The 14,851-nt window shown below is 39.9% G+C and overlaps 1 protein-coding gene across 2 annotated transcripts in view; it reads left to right on the top strand.

Moving 5' to 3' along the window:
* The window catches only part of mcm8 (minichromosome maintenance 8 homologous recombination repair factor), a 244,565-nt gene that overhangs the window by 219,161 nt on the left and 10,553 nt on the right, over positions 1-14,851 (top strand). The gene's annotated exons all lie outside the window — the stretch shown is intronic.

Raw genomic sequence — 14,851 nt, 5'->3', positions numbered from 1 at the left:
GTTAATAAATGATTTCATTGGCTCATAGAAAATAAAACCTATATATTAAACTGCATTATAATGCATTTAAGAAAATAAATAAATAGGCTGAGCTTTATTAATGACATGATTGGTTACAATATGTACACTAATATATATTGAAATTGATTGATTTGTTGTATTTCAAAGAGCTAATTTCACTAACTGAAAATGTATTTGACCTAAAAACTAATTAAATCTAAAAATAATGGCTAACAAAGTCACATTTTTATAATTTACATATTCCTATTCCAATTATTTTTTTAAAAATTGGCACATAAATGTCATTCCTTCATGAAATGTTATCAAATATGTTTTTCAATGAATCCATTTGCATTAAAATTGCTGCTTATTCAAATACATTTTCAAAACAAGCAAATCCTTCAATTTTTAATTTCAATAATATCCATTTATCTTTTTCCGAAACAACTAATGTACTTTTTTACTAGTTGTTTTTCCTAAATCCCATCAACGCTACAAGTCCTAACACATTTTCCCTCTAAATGGCATACAATTTAAATAACAGCTATGCCTTGGCAGAGGCCTCCCAACTAATTGTGAGATTTGAGTTTAATGTTGTTTGTAGTATGCGTTCATTAAAGCACATCCAAAATTAATAAGAACATGTGTTTCGCTGTCAACGTTCCAATATCTTTTCTAATGGCGAGTGCAAACTCAATTAAAGCGCAAGCAAAAGCTCAAATGTCAACGCCTATCCCTCGCCTCCCCCAAAAGACCACTTTCAAACCTAGTAAACACACACTCATGCACATACACACATTTTATTTGAAACAGCAATCTCTCAGAGGCAATTGGCCCTATCCCGCCATCCGCCGCAACCCAGTCCGCCCGGTAACGGCTTTCCAGGCCGCCGATTGGCCGAGACGTCTCTCGGCTAACGATGACAGATTGTTTATTCAACGGGCTGAAGCCCAGCAAAATATAAATCTCCACGAAAAGGAGCGGCGAGGGATTTTGTCGCTACTTTCTATTTGTTTTCTCTCTTTCCTTCTTTTTTTTTCCTACTTAAATTCATTTGTTTGCCTCTTTATTGACTTTTTTTCAATGTTCATATTTTCTTTCGGTGACATTTTAGGCTATTTGCTCCGTTTGTAAGTCAAATGTGACCTTTTGCGCTTGTATAAAGTCGCACTTTCAAATGGGAACAAATGAGGCGCAGCGGTGATGCTTCGCTGCAAAACTTTTCTTGTTACAAACGAAAAGAGAAAATCGCTAGCCAACAAGTCAAATTTTTGTGACAAATAGGCCCTTCATCTCTCACTTGAGGGTCAGCAACGATGTTCTTCCATTGCCCCACAATAAAATAAATGCAACACCAGATAGAAATAAATCACATTGCAGATGTTTATCAGATTTAGATAGTTTTCAAGGTTTCTATTATAATTAAAATTCTCATAGACGCAAGATATTTCGCCTTATTCTGATGGTAGGAGGCAATGTTCCCTTTAATTTTTCATTGGTCTAGGCAGAAAGACAACCTCTCTGAGCGCACTGAGTACCAGTGTGAGTGACATCATCATTGCTCGCTATGGACACCAGTATCACAACTGCCATAAGCAGGTGCATGTCAATGTTCCCTCTATTTTTTCATGTAAAACATGCTGTAAAACACGACAAACAAAAGATTAGACATAGCTACTACCACTGGCTGCCGCGTAAACGTCGCCATCCTAGGGAAAGGGGTAAAAAAAATTTAAAAAATAGTTTGGATTTTATTTACTGCACACCATATGATTGCTGCTACGCAGAGAAGACGAGAGTAGTGTATAATTGCGCTAGCCCGCAGCTTAGAGAGAACATTGGTTGGAGGTCAGGCAGTGTACATTTTTACTGCTAATTAGCTTATTAATTAGTAAGAAGAGAGTTGATCTTCCATTCCGTAATTTCCTGATTTGCCCGAATTTTGTGGTTGCCAAACCTTTTTGCAAAATTCCTACTTTTCAAAGGTTAGACTCAAGCATCCCAAGACCCCAAATCCATGTCGGTGTCAGACCACTTTCCCAATTTCTGGGAAGATTGCAAAAGCCTCTCCCAGTCACTCTTAGCCTGTCAGTGGGCTACCATAGACCGCTTTCGCCATGACAGCTTATGGCAATTACACACACACACACACACACAGGCCTCCCCTCATTCTCCTGACAGTTTGAACGTGAAGGCCCATTGTCATCTCCCACCTGAGTGTTATAGGCAGCCGAGGTCGGGGTAGTTTGTTTTGCCGACAGCCACCCAAGCCAGAGGGTGCTTGTTTCTCCCAAAGTACGGGATTTGTGCGATTGACTTTTCTGTACACGGTCGTGAGGATTTTATGCTTGACTGCGGTGTGAAGAGGGGATAAAATAACTCATTAAAGCAGGTAAAGCAAAACAAAAGGGTTTTTTTAACTCATTGGCTGCCATCGATTGGGATACTAGAAAGCAAATCCAAATGGAACTGGCATCTATTGTCGTCAAGGGTAGTGAATTAGTTCAATGAGAGGTATTGATGTTTTAAATGGGCCTGTATTACTGTTTGGAAATTTTTAATCAGGGTTTTAAAATAACTGTTAATGTTAAATGTGTTTTTTGTGATCCAATTAGAAGCTTTTAAGGCTGTAATTTGGAATTAAAATTGAGTTTTAAAGACCGAGTCGAGATGTCAAACTTTAGGATTTGAAAGGATTGTTAGGATTTGGCTAAAGTTTGAATTTACATTATTTCAAATGAGCAGTTCAAATCCTTTATTAGGTTTCAATATGAATTCAAATTAGGATTAAAGATACAGAGTTTGCGTTTACTGTTGCTGTTTTTTGATTCCTGGCTTATGAATAAGGATTTCCAATAGGTTCTAAAGTCTTCATTATTAATTCAAATTAGAATTTCAAGGCAGGCATAGGGTTTTAATAGGGTTACAAATTAGAGCTTCAAGCTATAATTTGGGTTTCAAAGTCATCCGGAGGTTAGAGTTACGGCATAACGTCCTCCGATGGCGCCGGCGAGCTCAGCAATGCCACCTCAATGTGAGCCAAAAACAATAATACAAAGAAAAGCTTCAGCACCGTTAAAGTGAAATACGCCAAATCCAAAGTCTGAGGTGCGGTTTGATGTATGGAAGTGGGAGAAGGATGCCGACTGGGCTCACCTCCCTCCCGCAGCTCCTCTAACTTCTCAGTCGGGTGGCGCTCGTCTGCAATCAGCGGTCGGCAAGGGGGCGCTTGATTTACGAGTCGCTGCCGCCGAGTGCACTTGCGTGTTTATTTATTTGTGTTGGAGTGCTCCTCTTTTACGAAGTTGGCCTGCAGTGAAGAGCTCTCTCCCCACCTCCAACCGATTCAATCCACCTGAGAAGGGACTGCCTTGAGGCACTCCACTCAGGACAAACACCAGCTCCTCATGTTTATTTTTTATCTCAATAGGTTGAAACCTAACGGATAACTGGCGTATAATTTCCCAGGACTTGTCTCTAAATCGAGAACGAGTACAGTTATTTGGGGTTTAATGTCAAGGAAGTATGTTGAAATGATACTTGGCGACTGAGAGGACATTTTTTTGCATGATGGCGAGTTTAAGCTTGTTTTTTTTAACACTAGTCGTGTTCTTTTGCTGTTAGTGTTATTAGTTGGGGTTTTGGTTGGTTTGTAGGCTTTTCACTTATTGTCCGTCATGTGACCAGTTGTGTATGCCATGTAATCAACATTTGTCTGTCTATTTAAACCCTGTGTGTTTGTCAGTCTTTGTCCGATCGTCTGCTTTGTATGTTTAATGCCATGTTTCAATTTCCTCGTTTCCCATGTCAGTTTTGATTTTGCTATTTATTTCTAAGCCCTTTTTATTTTCATGTTTCAGTTATTAACGTTTTGCTAGAGCACTCCACATCTTTTATTGCTTCCCCATATTCTGGTCCAACTATGCACCCAAGTAGTAACAGTTAGGCTGTAAAAGCCGATTTGGGTTCAAAATAGGAATAGGGCATCTAGGTGCATCACTGAAAAAGCCAGATTAATGCTTATTTCACTTCATTTGGGCTCATTTCAGTGAGTAATTTTCGTCGAGTTTGGCCAATCTGTATGCTTTCCCTGAGATGAATCAGCAAAGAGTATTGACATGCAGGTAGATGAATGCAAAATAGTATTAATGGCTCTTCTTAATGTGGCCCAGACGCATCGATAACAATGAACGCAGATGCATCCAAACCATTTTTCTTTCTCTTTCAACACAAGCCAGCTAATTTCAAGTTAAAACAAAGACCCACAGAGGCTCATCCTTCTTTTTCATGCTAAAGGCAGGACACAGTTCAAGCTGACATGGTGGTGACTAACACATCTTAAATGCCAAATGTCCCAACTTCCTCGACTGGAGCTTTTCAATCATTTAGTAGCACGGGTCAGTGGTGCCATTGCTCCACCTGCCTTCTTTCAGAATGTAGAGAAGAAGTTAATGCGTAGTTGAATATTACCTTTCAGTAAGAAACAGGTTAGTACTGTGAAGCATCAGTTTTTGCAAGATTCATTTTGGTCATGCTTTTCTGTTAAAAGTTTGACCTTTATAATTACTTATTGTAGGCAATTGTAAAATAGTTATTGTTAAGGCTTTTCTTGTGTAATTGCCATAAAAAAATCATTGAAATCTCGTGATATCAATTTTTAGTTATGCCGCCCATAATAATAATAATAATAATAATCGGACATTTGATGCGTAGCCAAATATTACCTTTCAGTAAGAAACAGGTTAATACTGTGAAGCATCAGTTTTTGCATGATTCATTTTGGTCCTGCTATTCTGTGAAAAGTTATACCTATATAATTACCTATTTTAGCCAAAATACTTATTGTTAAGGTTCTTTATTGCCCCGCCCATCCCTACTATAACAGAATCATCATCTTTGTGTTATTATAAGTACATTTGAAGCGATTTTGAACACAACCACAGCATTTTTTGTACACTTTTCTGGTCAGATGCAAACTCACTCACAGTACGCTTCATTTTGTTGTAGTTCCTGAGGCTGTTGAGCCCCCAACCTAGCACACTTTCCCTCTCAGGGGCAAGACTTCTCATCTCCTCCTTGTTTGCCATGGTGTCTGTCTGGCACTCCCCGACTGCCTCTACCTCTCTCTCACTCCCTCGTCTTCTTCTCAACACGCTGACCTCTCGGCCGGCTAATCGCCGCGGTCATCCTACTGCCATTTGTCAGCGAGTGGAAGGTCCAGTCTTATCAGCTGGCCTCCGTCTCACTTCTTGTCTCATGCGGCGGATTTGGCACTTCGGCCTTCAGTGGTGGAGTCATCCAATTTATCCTACCTCTTAATACCACCACGATCGCATTGCAGTTATTTTTAAAAATGACATCATTGTGCTTGTCAACCTAAATTGACAATGGTATACTAAATTTATATCAAACAGCGGATTGCGAAAAAAACTAATTAGATTAAAATGACTAAAATATGACAACTCAAATGACTTATACAGCCAAGGAAACTTCTCTAAATAGTAGTAATATCCAATGTTCTCTCTAACATGCACACTACTCTCGTCTTCTCTGCGCAGCAGCAATCATATACACGCAGTAAATAAAATCCAAACTTTTTTTTTTACCCCTTCCCCTTTGATGGCGCTCTTTACGAGGCAGCCAGTGGCAGTAGCTCTGTCCACTCTTCTGTTTTTCGTGTTTTACAGCATGTTTTACATGAAACATTAGAGTGAACATTGACATGCACCTGCTTATGACAGGTGTGATACTGTTGTGCCTATAGCGAGCAATGATGATGTCCCTCACACTGGTACTCAGTGCGCTCGGGGATGTTGTCTTTCTGCCCAGACCAACAAAAAATTAGATGGAACATTGGTAACGGCCATTTTGTCCTGGTTAAAAATGAATTGGCTGTCAATCACCATAAATGACAAGAATACAATTACAAAGGCAAAAAATATTGGAATTGATTTTTGTTAGTGCAGGTCAACGCTCGAGGTAGTGTTTAGCCAACGCCGTCCTCCCTCCTCCTCGCACTGAACATCTGTTGCAACCTCAAGGCTCCTCGCCGTCAACCTCTCCTCTCATCTTCTCCCCAAAGTGCTGACAACAGCCAAACTACGAATGAGGCCCGAGGCGAGAGGATGGAGACAAAGACCGATATAGGAGGGGCGGCGAGGCGTGCTGGGAGAGTGACGTGGCGGCCAATCACAGGGAAAAGTCACCCCGGATAACAATGAATCATGACGGATGGGTACATGTAGGCTGCTCTCTTAAGGCTTCAAAGTGAGTTTTACGATATCTCATGCTTCCATGCGAGCCAAAATGGGAATCTTGTTTCCAAACTGTTAAATTTTAAACAATGTTTCAAATTTAGGTTTTGGGACACAATTGATTTTGACTAATAATGTCTCCAAGGGGATCTGACAGGACACCAAGGGAGGGTTTTACAACCCCAGCGTGCCATTGTTACTTTCCGCTAATGATAACACCTTTTGTTCTTCTGGCAGGAATGCGTACTCAGCTTCCTCCCCAACGCAAATGTTCCAAAGATTAGCAAGATTGATTTTGACACCTTCCATGCCACTTACAGCTAACCTGGCTTAACCTCCGAAATGGAGGTAGACGAGGAATTCTATCATCTAACCCAATCAGCGTAGTGAAAGCGTGTAAGGGAGTTAGATGCATACTAATCACTAAATTAGGTCAGGGAACGTGACTAGTTGCAGAACTTCTACTTGTTTGACTGTATTTATGAATCTCCAATAACAGTTGAATGTGCCAGCTATAAAATACTAGGAAGTGGCTCTTAGAATATCAATACTTTATTTAGAGTTGATCTAAAAATCATTTGTTGACTGACTACTATCTGATATGCACTTAAATGTGATTGATTCACTCATACATTTTTGCAATCACATCATCTATTTTTTCTCTCAAAAATAGTTTTCTCATAAAAACATTAATTTCCATACATTTTCATAACAGAAGTCCATTAAAAACGATTAATTTTTTTCCAGACCCACAAAATATGATTCTACAATCTCTATTTACACTTACTCTCCCAAATAAAAAAAATATACATTAAAAAATACTCTTCAACACTGCCATCTGCTGGGTATTATCCGTTATCAAAATTGTTCCCAAGCTTGAAATTCACTGTAGCTTCCCCAAATCGAAACGTATAATCATATATCGATTAAATGGTGGAAACTTTGTTGACACGCAAAGCACACCCTCTCTTATCTCTCCGTTTCTGCCACGATGGGATGTCGTAACCACAGGAGACGTGCTTTCCTCCCATGCTGCAAGCCATTACTAATTGTTGCGTCATTGGAGTTGTAAGGAAAAGTCAGCATTTTAGTGGCTAGTCAGTATCGGTTATACAGCGGCGGGTACTCCCAAAGTCTGCCGATTATTGGCGAAAAAGAACCCCGATAGTAAGTGGAATAGAAAGTCTGGCGTGTGATCAAAAAGTGTAGAGATGCTTTACTACGGCGGAGATTAGCATCAGTGAGGAAAGGAATGGCTTTGGGCGCTGGGATCAAGTGAATCAATGCGAGGGAGGAGGAAAACGACGGGTGAGTGGAGAAAGAAGCTAGAAGGTAGTTAAGAACTACACCGGAGGCTTTTCATCATGTGCAACGACACCCAGGCGGCTCGGCGAGGTGACGCCGGACGCTTGCATCAGTCTTGCTTCATGAAGGCCAAACTGACACTTGCTGCAGACTCGCTTGTATTCTCAGTGGAGCAACTTGCAGCTTGCTTGCTTTTGTGCCGGTTTAGTCGAACAGACATTCTAGTGTGTAGTGGATTTTTGGTAGTTTGCTAACATTTGTTTTGGGTCATTCACAATAGATCATATATGATAGGTTCACCAATAAGAATTCTGATGTCTCTTTTGCTAATATATTCATTAGATTTAACAACATGTATCACATAAGTCTAAACATTATTTAGAGTCTCACAAAAAAAACAGTTCCCAAGAGCTTGTTGTGAACATTAGTCTCAAGAAGTTAAGGAGAAGTGACCTCCAAAAGTGTTTTGGTTAACTTTAGAGCGAGCATTTCTTTTGCAAGAGCTGTATTAATGTCACATTTAACATTAAGATGAACCTAACATTCCTAATAAGCAAAGCATTCTTATATGTAATGTTTAATATCCAAAATAAGGCAAAGCATTCTTCATTGCAAGCACATATTTATAATAATGATAAACCTTACAACATAAAACTGACAAAGTGTCCTTATAATAAATAACATGGCCTGTACAGCAGCCAGCACCCTTAACTTGGAAATAGAAATCCATCCCATTTGAACTCCTAACAGATTCAATGAATGATTGGACGTCTCTTGCAGTCAGCGGCCCTAAAACTTAATGTTTCCCTACCAGCCTATTCCCATCAATGGCACCCTATAAACAAATTCTAAACCCAAACATAACAGCTTGATTCTGTGCCCCATCCAGACAGTAAACGTTGAAACACAACTGCACCCGCTGTTTGGAGCCTTTAAAACATTTAATTTTATCGACTAAACCCACTATAGAAGCCTATAAACACCCCACGCCGACAGACTCTCGAGAGGGTCTCCAAACACACGTACAAAGACAAACACACAAGAACACAGCGACCAGTGAGCAAGTTAAATACATATCTGTTAAATACCTGTCAAAATGCCCAGAGGACACACACATGCGCCTTTACACAATGATTGGATGAAAGGAGGGAGGTTAGCAAAGTGTTTGTGTGTGTCATCCGATTGGGGGAGATGGCAAGAAACCCTCCCATGTACACAATCCCGCACTGTGATACACACGAATGGTGCAAAGGACCAGAGCAGAGCAATCTGAAATGCAATCCCCATGGTGTTATAAGCACGCTCTCATACACACACACCTACACACACTCAGGTGGGCGAAGCAGCGGTCCCTGATTTCTCATTACTGCAGATGGATAGATGGGTGCAAGCGGGGAGGATTGGGTGTGAAGAGGAGGTGGTAAGGAGGAAGCTGGAGAAAAAAGTATTTGGATTATATACTCAAGTTGAAGTAGACAGATAATGATGTGACATGAGAATTACAATTAGAGTTGTATCTATTTTTTTGCAATTGTATAATGCCTTTGTTTATTATTTCTTAATGGGATTTTTTAATCGAACATCATTTTTACGTATTTTCAGGGCACTTTTGTTTACTTGGAGCGACTTTTTGATCATTTGGTAATTTTGGGGTTTTTTAAATGAGGTTTTTTTGTGGTTGTTTTGGTTTTTTGGGGGGGTTGTTGTTTTGGGTGTTTTTGTTGTTGTTTTGTTGTTGGGTTTTGTTGTTGTTGTTGTTGTTTTTTTGGGGGTGTTTTGTTTTTTTACAGGATATATCTCATCAGTATTGGAGGGAAATGCCCCAAAATTCTCTTGGTTTATTTTTTTTTATTATTTGACTAAAATGGCCCTTTAACAAGGGTATCTAAACATATCCCATTCTTTACAATTGTTCACTCTATCAAACTATATTTGTATTTGGCACCACAATTTCTGTTTTTGGGGCCAGGCTTTAAGCAAAAAAAACATTTTTCTAAACTATAGACATGACCAAAGTTATTAAAGAAATAAAAGCGCCAACACCTCAAGCATCTAAATATTATTTGTTTTCCTCCTGGCACCGCTTCGGCAACAGCTTCAATCAAAAACTGAGCATTGTTATCCTACCAAAATCTCACATTGAATCCCATTAGAAGAAACTATAAGTCGGAGTTTATCTTCTGCATTTGAATCAGCTAGGCCAATCACCGAGAAAAAGACGTCACTCTCATCGATCCGAGAAGTTCAATCGCCCGCGAAAAAATATCAATGGTACAGTACGTCATGGATCTGCGTGTCGGAGAGCTCTGAGGGCTTTGCCAGTCAAAAAAAAAAGCGTAGGCCGTGTTCAAAACCCATATCACGTCCACATTTTCTTCCCATCCTCTCTTTGCTATCACACCGCCTTGTTTATATATATTTATTTATATATATATTTCTTCTCTTATCTGCTGTCAGGCAGGAAAACAGCCATTTGGGGTCCTGCCGACACCAATTTCGAGCACCACACATTATACACACACACACACACACACACATACACACACACACACATGCACTCCAATTTCCCCTGCCACCTCTGCACTGTCTAATATAGCTCTCAATACAATCTGGTAAAATCCCCTCATCCCTTCTTCTTGATAACGCTTGTTCTTTTCTTATTTCATCCATTTTCAGTGGTCGAACTCACTAGGTTACTAGTTACATCTACAATATTGACCGTTAAGTAGTTTGAACATTGGTGTTAATTTTATCCGTTGAAATGTGAAAAAGATGTCTGCGCTATATATTTAAAAACTGAAAAAAAATGATAAAAATCACAATTATTGATTTAAAAGGGGGAAAACCAGGAAATTTAATGCTCATCTATACTCTTCATTTTAATTTGATCCTAAAACAACAGAGAGTTGGCACTCATGATTTTCTTTCCCGGGCCACACTAAATGGTGCGTCGGGCCAGATTTGGCCCCCGGGCCACCACTTTGACACCTGTTTTAAAAGGTTGACATCTCATCATCTTTAACCAACAAGTTGATGTTTACCCAAATTGCTTAGTACTGAAATCTCCTATGTTTACAATAACATCCAAATGAGTTTCATTGGAAAATATGTCCAAATATCGGCATTGCCTCTCATTACAAAACAATTCTACTGCGTTTAGAATGGATAGTTTTGGAGGTCTTTTAGCGTAATGGTGTCATTGCAGTGAAATGAAGGAGTTAAACGATGGCACGGCCTTTTCAACGCTGCCTAATTTTCATTCCTCTCGAGTGAAAGAAAGACATGAAGGACCTGTTCATCTTTTCATTTTCAGCCTCAGACAGAAGAGGCTGCAATACGAATCAGCACCAGAGCAATTCATTGATACAGATGGAAGCCAAAGGTTGAGTGGGAGTGTTGAAAAGAAACATTTCAGTTGAGGAGGGCCCTGTGTGTGCGCTCCTCCATGCTTTTCACTGCTCACCAGTTTAGTGGAGAATGTCGTCCAACAAAGATGGGCTCTCTCTTTTTGGGGAAGAGTTTAGAGCTAAATAGACTCACTTGGTTGGTGTGCTTGTTATAATGGCCAATTCATTAGGTACACTTTAGAGCAAAGAGCCCTTAATGAGTGGAATTGTGGAATTGTAGTATGTAAAAAGTGAATTAAATTATATATATATTTTAATATACCATACAATCGTGTGCAAAAAGAGCACCAAAAAAGTTTTTTTCTTTTTTTTGTTAATACAAAGTTACTCTGAAATAGTCACTAAAACCACTCAAAAGTAGTCTTTCCCTTTAACCTCTACAGTGAATTTCTATTGGTTATATTTCTTCCTATTTTAGTAAACATTTGTTTATACTAACTCGCTCTGTTAACATGTCAGGAGTTTAATTTAGTAGCAACTAACTTTAAAGAAATAAGAGGACAACTACATACCACTTGAGCAACAAACTACTGTAACTTTCATTTTTTTACTTGTATAAAGTCTTCCATTTCCATCTCAAATATATGTAGAATAAAAAATAATATCGGAATTATCTATTATTATCCATGTGTGTTTAGTTTTCTATAGGACTTGATTCAAACCAGCAATAAAAAACACTTTGTAGTTCCTCCATGGATGTTAAATTTCTGCCAATAGACAAGAGATCATCACAGATCTAAGAAAAAATAGAAGAGCACATAGCTTAAAAGATCCTGGTAAAAAAGAGAGTAAACAAAACATGTTTTCATTTGTTTAAGACTGAGTTCGCTTGAAGGTGAAGGTCATCACACTCAGTGTTGTCAAACAAACCCAGATGCGAGCATTTTTGTAGCCAAGAAGCCCAGCTCGCTCCTTGTAAGTGGGTCACGTAGCCATTTTGATTGACAGGAGGAGGAGGAGAAGGAGGTGGGGCGAGTAAAGGTGAAGAGACAGGATGAGCCTTTCAAGGTTTCAGGGGGGGTGAAGGTTGACAGAGAAAACCTGCTGGGGCTGAAAAAGCAGCTTAAGATGGAAAGGTGGCGGCACCACTCGGGGTGGACATGTGGCTGAGGGAGAGAAAAAATGACAGAAAGGGGCTACGGGGGTGGAACGGGGGGGATGGGGGGGGACAGAGGCGCAGGTGGGAGGAGAAGGAGAATGGAGAATAGGTCACGGGAAAAGGTTCCGGGGAGGAAAATGGATGCCATGAGGGCAAAGTGAAGCACGGTTTCTGAGATGTTTCCACTCCAGCTGAGCCTTTTTGTGCAGGAGGGGATGGATTGGGGCGGAGGGGGCCCTCCCAAGGCGACCACCCCGTCGCCGCGTCGCTCGCTCCGAGGCCTCTCCCAGAGTGCAACCTTTCCAGTAGGCCTCTTGTCAGTCAGCGCAGCTTCTTCCGCGGGAACGCCACGAGGAATGCTCGGCTTCCTTTATGCTGGATGACTGACAACGACGATGACTTCTTCAGACGGAGTTATACTGTGAAAGTCGTCAAAGACTGGGAAGAAGAGTAGGATACTAGAAAGATGTGATGTGACCCTCTTTAGACTATAGTGTAGTTTAATGATGACCCGGAAATATTATGCAATGGCTGTATTGTCGTAGGAATTTTGTTCAGTTTTTTGGTTGCATTGCATTGCATATTTTTCTGCCCCAAAAAAAGTCATTGGACACCATTGCATTGGTCAAATTGGTCAGATATTGTTTCCCAGTGCTTTTGGTTGGTGCTCGGACGTTTGGTCGTCGGTCTTTTGGTCGCTGGTCAAATGGTGACAGAGAGTTTACTGTTGAAACCAGCTCTCAAAATTATATTGATGAAGGAGAGTTTAATATCTAAGAGAGAGCGTTTACTATCTAAGTACTGTTTATTATCTAAGTACATTTGAACAGTGACCAAAAGGGACTAAAAGGGACCAAAAAGGACCAAAAGGCCGGCGACCAAACGTCTGGTCACGCCATTGCATTGGTCAAATTGGTTAAATAGCATTTCCCAGTGCTTTTGTTTGCGTGTTAGTACTTTTTTAGGTTGTTTTTATTGTATTTGGGCCAACTATTGTCCAGCTACATTTTGAACCAGGCAATTTTTGAATGTCAAGAGCTTTCATAGAATGTGGTTTAATATATAGATATATTTTAAAACTCTCTTTTTGCGTGTGTAATAGTCAAGAAAAAGTCCCATAAAAGTTAGTACTTCCAGAAAGTGGCCAGCATGGTTAGTAGTAGTACTTTTACTAGTAGTAAAAAATAGTGTACATATTTTGCTTATGAGTAGATGAAAGGCAATTACCCCTTGAGTGTCTTGTTTTTAACAACTACTAAAAGAGCTAGAGGCTGCCATGGCCCTCAGGTCAACAGTTGCATTCTTTTCTCCCTTTGGAAGCAACTCACAAGCCAAACAAAAATCCCCTTCACAGTGTCAAACAAGTTTGTCACGGGTTTGTTCTAAGCAGACCTGGACAAGAAGCACACAACCCGACCTGGAGGATTAGAAATAAAAGGATGAAATGAAGCTCCTCCCCAAGGACTCGCACTCACAGCCAGATGCGCAGGGCCGTCGAACCTTCACCCGCCGATCCCCCGCGTCCGTCCACCGGCTCCCTTTTTTAATAAAGCGCCCGAACAACACCCGCGGCACCAGAGGCCCGTAGGTAAACAGCTAATGAAATCCCTCTCTCCCTCTCCAACTAAATCATCTAAATAGCAAGCAGCACTTCAGGCACCCAAACAGACAGATGGCAGGGTACCAGATAGAATGGGAGAAGGGTGGGGGGGCACGGTGGGGTAATTCAGTACGAGAATAATGTCGGCTAAATGCACAGTGAGTTCCTCTGTTGACACCAGGGATTTTCTCCAGATTTTAGGACTGAAACAATTCCAAAAATGACTCCGTTTGTCCATTGGATGATGGATTGGCTGTTAAAATTGAACCAGAAAAGAATGGACACCAAATACTTGTGTAAGGAATTCTATTGGAAAACAAAATGTTGATATATTTTGTCCAGGAGATTAAGGAGAAATAGGTTATTGTTTTTTTCCTAGTTTGGTTCGCTTTTTTATCCAATTGGATTGAATTGGATAACTTTATTCATCCCTTATTCAGGAAATTTCATTGTTTTATCAACTACTTGGTGAAGTATAGAGAATGTGATTTTTTTTAATTGAATACTAATTTAAACCTAAAAGGTTTCCCTTGGAGAATCCCCCCCTAGAAACTAATTTCCCTGCTGATTGTTACATTAGCTGGCTGATAAAATAAAATAACAGTGCTCTTGTTCAACCATGCACAACTTCATATATGGTCCAATCCTATTGGAAAAAAGTGCCTTTTACAAAACAGTTGCCATGGCAAAGTAAAAGCATACAATTGTTTCAAATGGCTCATTGAAAAGAATCTGCACTCCAAGAAGACTAAATCAGAAAATAATGATGGAAGAGGTATCATTACATAGAATACAACCACCATCTTGCTTTTTTTCCATCAAGCTGAGAGACGAACCTTCACATTCTCAAACAATAGATAAGTGCAACAAAATAACCAGTATTATTTTTATTTACGAACTACCACACCTACCATTTAGAGTCCACTTACGTACTCGTTAATCATATATCTTTACTGACTCGTACAATAAATACCAATGTTTATTTCCACCTACCATTGTGACACATATGCAAATATAAATCCGTGGGTAGTAGCAAAAGACAAGTCAACCAAAATCCACGCTTTTGAGAATTCCAATACCTCCGGCCATGTTTAACCGATGTCTGCAAGTCACATCAGTGAATCAGCGTTAAGCCGTGTACTCAGTGCAACTAAATAGAGCAAATGATGAGCGCAGGAAGAAAAAT

Source organism: Stigmatopora nigra, chromosome 12, assembly GCF_051989575.1.
Source record: "Stigmatopora nigra isolate UIUO_SnigA chromosome 12, RoL_Snig_1.1, whole genome shotgun sequence".
Classification (NCBI taxonomy): Eukaryota; Metazoa; Chordata; class Actinopteri; order Syngnathiformes; family Syngnathidae; genus Stigmatopora; species Stigmatopora nigra.
Note: the sequence above shows the minus strand (reverse complement) of the source record. Positions and strands in the feature narration are given on the sequence as shown.